General features: G+C 39.1%; 1 protein-coding gene across 1 annotated transcript in view; it reads left to right on the top strand.

The window, feature by feature from the left end:
• The first annotated feature begins 1,661 nt into the window (after positions 1-1,661).
• Positions 1,662-7,935, top strand: part of fat2 (FAT atypical cadherin 2) — a 111,899-nt gene continuing 105,625 nt past the window's right edge. Inside the window, exon 1 of the mRNA XM_044206084.1 lies at positions 1,662-1,953. The gene's annotated coding sequence lies outside the window, so the exon portion shown is untranslated. The remainder of the gene's footprint in view (positions 1,954-7,935) is intronic.

Raw genomic sequence — 7,935 nt, 5'->3', positions numbered from 1 at the left:
CAAGGGATGGCCATTTTTCATAATTTTCTGATGTTTATATACTAAACACATACTGTTTTCTATACTATAAAATCAATACATTTTTCATAGTGGTAAAAGGTCACACTGCTGACAGAAAATGGTTCCCAGTGAATGAACTGTCCAAAGTGAAGTCTGTGGATTATCTAGAGTAACTTGGACATTATCTCTGGCAGTGGAGTAGCCACAATAAAAGCCTTAAAACCGCCCAATTGTCATAAAAGTAGCCCAAATTTTTATTCGCATTTAGGTCACTCTCAGGCTAGTTGAAATGAACTGAAATGTGATTTTGTCAGTCAACAGTTTTCTGTCATTGCTGTCGAGCCTATTGAAAGGGTAGATTCATTAGACGGTGTCTATAACATTTTATCAGGGGAAACTGCCCAGTTGGTGGAAAAAGTAGCCCAAATTGTCATAAGCCACCCAAAGCAATTTCTACCTGCCCAATCAAATAAAAAGTATCCCAAATGGACTGAATACCGGCCAGTCCGGCAACGCTATTCTCTGGAAAAACAAATTGTGGTTAGGATTTTTTTCTAATTCTTTTTTTTTTCAATTCTAAATAAAATTCCACCTGCATCCATTGTAATAAAGTGGCAGCAGAAATCTCAGTGTCAGATATATCAAACACTCAGCACATACTTGTGAACAGCCAAGGAAAAAGAGATGATGTGTTTCGTGTATGAAATGCACTTGCAGTTTTTGCAGCCTTTTGACATGATGTACCTTTGTGACATTGGACACTGTCCATCATCTATGGATCGGCCATTGCCATTAACTCTTGTGTCTTTCAACTTTTTTTGTCTTTTCTTTTTTTAAATCTTCACCCTAACATGTTTTGTATTTTATATTTACCAGCTTATGAACTTGCCTCAAATAGCCCCTTGAGGGACGAATGAACAGTGACCAGGTACCAATAGGGGTAAGTGGAATTGTTTTGTATGTAATTTGGATGAACTGACCCTTTTTAAGTGTTTTTGGTTGCTGCAGTTTTATTGGTTACCCTTAGAGTTCCATACAGGTCACAGATGGCCCTGTAAGGGTTGTTTGTTTTTTGTCAGTAAATGTGGATGTGGGTTTTATGAGTCTAGTGCCAAGAGAGTTGTCCTCCATACTGAGATAATTCATTATTTCATTATTTGTTTGAATGTGAAGCCTGGTTCAAAGTTTCTAATTTCGGACCTTGGCTTACCAATTAAGAGATTTTCTTACCATGCAAATATACTGTACAGAAAACAAAACCATTGACTACCCATCTTTAATCAAGTGATGTGTGTGTGTGTGTGTATATGTGTTGTTTTATTCTTATACAATAATTTTGTTATCGAAGGCTTCAAGGAAAAAGTTCTGAATTGAATCAGACTAATGCTAACTTAACGTAATGCAGATAGATGTACAGGATCAACAGACACCTCACACACAGACACACACAGACACACACACACACACACACACACACACACACACACACACACACGTGCACGCATGCACATGCCCTAGAAGCACAGTCCTGGCCAAGGCCCAAAGGCCTGAGCCCACAGGCAAGAGAGGGGGGAGCACAGCCCACATTCTGGGCACATGGAAGGTGTGTGTGTGTGTGTGTGTGTGTGTGTCACAGAGAGAGGAGGGACAGTGTGAGAAGTGGGTGGAGATGAGACTCCTGAGGGAGTGTTGAGGTGTCTAAGCAGCACTTTGATTCAGAGCCTTTTGAAGGTGCTGAAGTTGAAGTTAGCGGCAGTCGAAACACACTCCTACAACTCTGTATGTGTGTTTTTTACTGTATCTTTTCTTTTTCTTTTTTCTTGGACTTTACACCAAACCACTATGGGAGGATGCCGGTTGTTGCCGTCCTGTCAAAGGATTTTTAAAGTTCCTGAAGTGTGAGGGGACATAAGAGGTAGATATTCCTGGAAGAGTAACCTAACTGGACCTGAAGTAAGTTTTCCTTGTCGCTCACTGTGCATGCTGCTTCACTCCACTTCACACTGCTGTTTATTGTGGAGAATAACACCACTATTTAGTATTACAGTATTACTAAATACTGGCCAGGAGCATATATAAACAGAGTAGAAGTGCGCTAAACTTTTCTTGCAACAAATAAATCAGACAAATGCTGGAAAATAATTATGTTTTTGCACATTATGCTTCTTATGTCGGTTCTTAGGTTCTAATTATAACCATGCATTGACAATGTGCATATGAGACTCCCATGGTGCTTTATAATGTTGTTTGAGCACCAACTGTTGCCAAAGAGAGATTAGAAATTTAAGAGTCAGTCATTCAAGCAATTCACTTTATTTCAGAGAAAAGAAAAATAGTGTGGGAGTGTATGGCTGTGTCAGTTGTTTAGAGTTTCATAAAGGATTTGTAAGCTTTTATTTCTGACAGTTTTAGCTCGGAGCAATTGCATGGGAGGGGAGGTAAAGCACAGCAGTGGAATCACATGTCAACACATGCAGCTGAGCTCTTGACGTTTGAAGCTTTAGTCAAAGAGTCCCTCCCTTCTTTTAGTTTTTGTCCTAGAGTAGATTTCCTCTGTGTGAAAAGAAATTGTTCCATCATATTTTTGCAGCAATGATGGCACATGTACCCAAATCTTTGCAATGCAATGACAGGAAAAGAAGGATGAGCATTCATCTCTTTTTCAAATGACTCTCAGGTCAGGAGCTGGCTTTTCTCTCCTGCTCAAAGTGTGTCCTGTCACTTCCCAATGAGGCCAGCTTGCATGGCACATACTATGACATTTGTGATGGATGGGTGCCAAGATAACCTTAAAGGACTGACCAATTCATTTCTTAAAAGGTGACTTTCCATAATTGAAAGTGACACAGGTAATTGTTTCGTAAACCGTGTGAAAAGAAAACTACTCACAAATTTTCCTGAGCCTCTTTTGACCTAAAAATTGCCTGAGGTGATATTGTGTTTAGATGTTACTTTCAGTTGATGCTTAAATTTTAAAGCATATAGGCACATAATTGGTTTTTATGACCCTGGAGAAATGCGAAAATATCTCTAATAAGACAGTATAATTTGTTAAAGTAGGATTAACTCAGATTAGTTTTCCCATCAAGTAAAGTTTTAGGAAGCTGCAGAAATGCTGAAATTTTACAGTCATGCACATGCAGTGTGGACTGAGAGCTTTTTAAATTGTCTGACGGTCAATTAGGCAAAAGCAGATCCTCAATAATGACGCAGATAACACGACTGTTTGGAGTAGTTGAGATAAAGTCTTGACTGGAACTGCCTGCCAAAGGATAGATGGATGTTACCCTCATGCAATTAGGCTGTTGGCCTAATTAAGCTGCAGAAAATCACCAAGATAAGTTTTGCAATTAGCTAAGGAAAGACTGAGAACTAGAAAACACCGTCAAAAAGAGTGATATGAGGGGAAAATTAGATGCATTGCACCCTAATCCAAACAAGCACACTCCTATGCATCCCCCAAAAGAGACACACACCTATCTACCCCCTCCATCAACTACCCATCCCATAAAGTCAGGTCCAAACGAACCGTCAGAGCGTCTGAATGACTGACCGGCTGAGCTCGCTAACAGGGAATGCTGCTGAGGCATTTCTGGCCCTCCCTGTAATTATGGTATTTGCTGTGAGGCCTGAGTGACTCTGTGAGTGAGTGTGAGTGTGTGTGTGTGTGGAGGGGCATTTTAACTTGAAAGGAAACGCCCGACCCCTCTACTCAACCTTCAACCCATGACATGACCTAACCATGCAGGCTGCAGCTCTGAGAGGAGAAGCCCAGAAAAATACAGCAAAACAGGCTGTGGATTGTACAGTATGGTATTATAGAGAATAAAACATACAATGAATAATCTTATAACAGTGTAATTGTGTAGTGTGGTTTAATATGTTAGTTGTTCAGGCAGTTTATTTTTCTAAATGCTGTACTTTTATACCCCAAAATTAATGTAAAGGGGTTAAACAACTTTCAATTCCAAATGCAGTTTTCCGCTGTGTTTCCCACACTTCCTTTAAATATCATGTTGTTTATGGCTGCCCACAGTGGTGCACCAACACAACTTTTACAGATGCTATGACGGTAACATTTTCTGTTATTGTAGACTAGAGCTTGAAGTATTTTCTCAACACCAGCATATAAAAGTTGTGGCCATTGGGTGCGGGGTAGGGAGGAGCTACTTTACTGAGACAAAAAGCTTCAGTTGGCAATGGTCAGATTCAAAATCTTTCAGCTGGGGGATTCTGTCCCCGGGTTGATGACCTAGACTTGAAAATACAATGTATTATTGTACAAAACTCCAGTATGGGGCTAAGAACAAAAAAATAGCATATTGGTATAATATGGTAGACAGTAAATTGATATAATGTTCCATTATACAGAATACTATTTTTAGGATGCTATAATTTAGCACAGTATAGAACAGAATAGTATCATATAGTAACATAGTATAGCAAAGCAGAGGATAATATGATATACTGTGCTAGGTTTGGTTATATGGCGATATGTACTGTAACGCGACACACATTTATCTGCCAATAATAGAATTTGTCATACCATTTATACCAAGGTACCCATCTTTTGAATATCTTTGGTTGCCATCGGGACCAATGTTGTAAACCAATGAGTGTTACTGTGTCATGGCAATACAACAATATGATGCAGTACTTGAGTTATTTAATTGGCTGGATTAGGCAAAAACTGACATCCTTGTGTGGTTAGTTTACACAGAGTATCTTGAATGATTTTTCCAGAGAAATTCAAATATTGCAATATAAAATGACACATACCATAATAGTTTTTTATGGATATCCCCCATACACAGGCATTGCCCCTAAACTTTAGCACGCTATGGCTTAATGTATAGTATTGTATAGCAGTGGGTTGAGTGAGTTGAATAGAAAATAGTAAAATCAGCAATATGGAGCATCTAAACTTTGCTGACATGAAGAAATAAGTCAAAGTTCTCATTACAAACATTACATTATGTGTGATGATGCTTGTATATTTTGTCCCATTTGCTGAATACTGAAGTTTTTATTGGTATTTATTTAAGACAGACTCTCACCGTGTTCTCAGGGCTTCTGAGTTTCATCAAAGCAGCTCAGGGCTGTTGGCTCAACCCAATATAACCACTCAGTTCCAGTTAAAGGCCTCCATGTCCCAGCGTCATGCTGTTGGTGTAAGAGAGGTTAGGTTGGAGGCCGCGCTCTTCCCAAGCCCTGAACCCTTCCAGACGAGGGTTAGCATCGTAACCCCACCCTTACAAAATACAGGAGGTCTGACCTGAAATTACACTCCTGCAAAGGTGTTAGCTGGGAGAGTTTCTGCAGATGGTATTTTGAAGGAATTAACAGTTTAGTTTTCAGTCATTTAACTGATGCCTTTATGCAGAATACAGCAAAAGCAAGATTTAATTCCTAGATTAGATTAGTCTTGGAATGAAGGAATACTGTGGGTAAAGTGGGCTTTTGCAGGTCATATAAAAAACTGGCTCTATGCCATAAAACTCAAACCTGTAATTCTGATACTAATGTTGTATGAAATGCAGGAATAATGTCCCATGAATAATGTAGTCCAACGCTAATGCATGAATCAAAAGAGAAGAATGGATTCCACCCTTGATTGGAGACTGTTGCACTGAGGTCAAGTGTCAGAGTCACAGAGCATTGATAACGGTCATGCAGGAAGAAGTAATAAAGTGAGGGCAGAGTACTAAGAGGCAGTTTCCATAAATGAGAACAAGTCAGAGCGAGGAGAGGGGAATGATGGAGGCTCGTCCAGGCTCATCCAGTCCTACCTCTGACCCCCCCGACCCTCCTGATTTTAATTGGGATCTGGAAGACATGTCAGGGAGAAGTGTGGCTGCAAAAGTAAATGATAGATTATTTTTCTATTCTTATTTGAATGTCAACACCAGCCCACATTTATTTCCCGCATGGTGGTCTGGCAAGGCTCAGAAGATATCAGCTATTTTGCATAGGCTGTACAAAAGATGATTGACAGTTCCCTATACATCAACACAGGGTTTCCCACTGCATTTTATAGTGGAGGCACCATGCCTCGCCTGACAAAGAGCGACCCCACTAACTTCAGAAGAAATTATCATTAAGCTTCAAAACAGTCACAAACAGTCCTTACCACCTCCGCTAACCAATTTCCTGGGGGTAACCCTGCAACATAAACCCTTCCTACAACTGACTGGATGAACACAGTGGGGCTGTCATTGGACTTCTAATCTTCTTAAACTTGCATTAATTCATTTTTTGGGCCACTTTTAAAAGCTTGCTGCGCTGCCTCAAACAACATTAATATATTATCAGGGGAGTGTAGTGCTTCGCTGTGCTGTTATTAAAGTTATGTCTCCAGCAGTGGAGAGCAGCCTCTCAGCTGCAACATTAGTACCTGGAAAGGCCATTGTTATCCAAAACACTGTATGGGCGCAAATGAAACGGTCTTTGGACCGAGTTCTTTTTTTATTGCGGATTTGTCGATAATTCTCTGTCGGCTTTTCACTACAAACAACACCTTTCACATTACACGCATGGCATTTTTTTCCATTGTTAATATATAAATAGTTAGTTAAATAGTCAGTTTTTACCCACCTTGATAGATTAATAGAAACCTTGAGGCCCGTTCATACAAACTGTATGTTGTATCAAACTGATTTATGTTAAAAGTCAGCAGGGTGTTTAACTGACAAAAGCCTCAGTTTTTAATTATCGATTCTTGACTATAATTTTAGTTGTGATGACTATAAGGTCACATAATACCTACCCTTTTCCCCCACATTCTAAAAACTTTAACTTTATTTGTCTGCTAGTTTACCAGTTTACCCGTCCTTTGATTGTTGTTGTTCATCACTTCTGCAAAGCACTTTCCCAGACCCCAGAGAACTTTGACGGGGCTTGAAATGCTAAAGACCTGCACGTCTCACAGAGTGTCTTTGGAAACAACCTTTTACCTGAAAGGGACCAGCTGCTGTAACACCTTGTTGTAGGACTGAATTGTCGAATTTGACATTTTCGGGTTATTTCACTCTGTGAATCTTAAATGAGGAGCTTGACATCATTGTGCTTTGTAGTCAACAAATTTGGGGTGTTTTTCCACCATGATACAAGAGTGAGCACTTAATAGACTGACATCGTGTAAAGCCTTCCCATCCATCATGTCTTAATACTGCAGCACAGACTCATTACCGTGTCAGATTGTACCAAGGTACAGACTATGGATGGTTTTTATAGATGGGGAGGAAATTGAACTCTGCAATTATGCAAATGAGAGGGACTTTGAGAATAAGTTTAGTTTCACATGGAGGAAAACGTGTCACCATCATGACTGGGCCAGGACACTCAAATAAGGTTAAAGGGCAACATTTAACTTCAAACCCCCTTATGTAGCATTCATGTTGCAAGCATGATTTTAAACACTCAATCCATTGTTTATAAGTGGCTATGATGTAGTTGTAAGAAGCTGTAAGGACATTTTTAGGTGTATTGTATTTGTATACAAAGTTAATTAAATGACTGATAACAGAATACAAAATAACATAGCTGTAATAATATTTAATGTAAGAAACATGTTGTGTGTTATACGACATTTATTAACTGTTTATACACATGCACAAATCACTTACGGATAATTTTAAAACATTTTAGAAATATGTTCAAAAGACATGTTGAGCTTGAAGGTTCAGTCTTGACCTTGGAAATAGTAGTTTGAGGAAAAAAACGACTCAAGTTCCACTTACTAGATTTCTTCAGGAGCTTTCAGCTGCATTCCGTGGCTTTCATCAGCAGATGGAACATTTGTCATGTAGATTGATGAAATATTTATAAATAATTAAGTTCTTCATCAGTAATTAGTAGTATAATAAATATAGAAGTTATATTTGTTGACAAATACATTAAAATGTCCTTAAATCTGCTACTACAGCAACTACTGTA

The sequence above is a fragment of the Siniperca chuatsi genome, linkage group LG8 (assembly GCF_020085105.1).
Source record: "Siniperca chuatsi isolate FFG_IHB_CAS linkage group LG8, ASM2008510v1, whole genome shotgun sequence".
Taxonomy (NCBI): domain Eukaryota; kingdom Metazoa; phylum Chordata; class Actinopteri; order Centrarchiformes; family Sinipercidae; genus Siniperca; species Siniperca chuatsi.
Note: the sequence above shows the minus strand (reverse complement) of the source record. Positions and strands in the feature narration are given on the sequence as shown.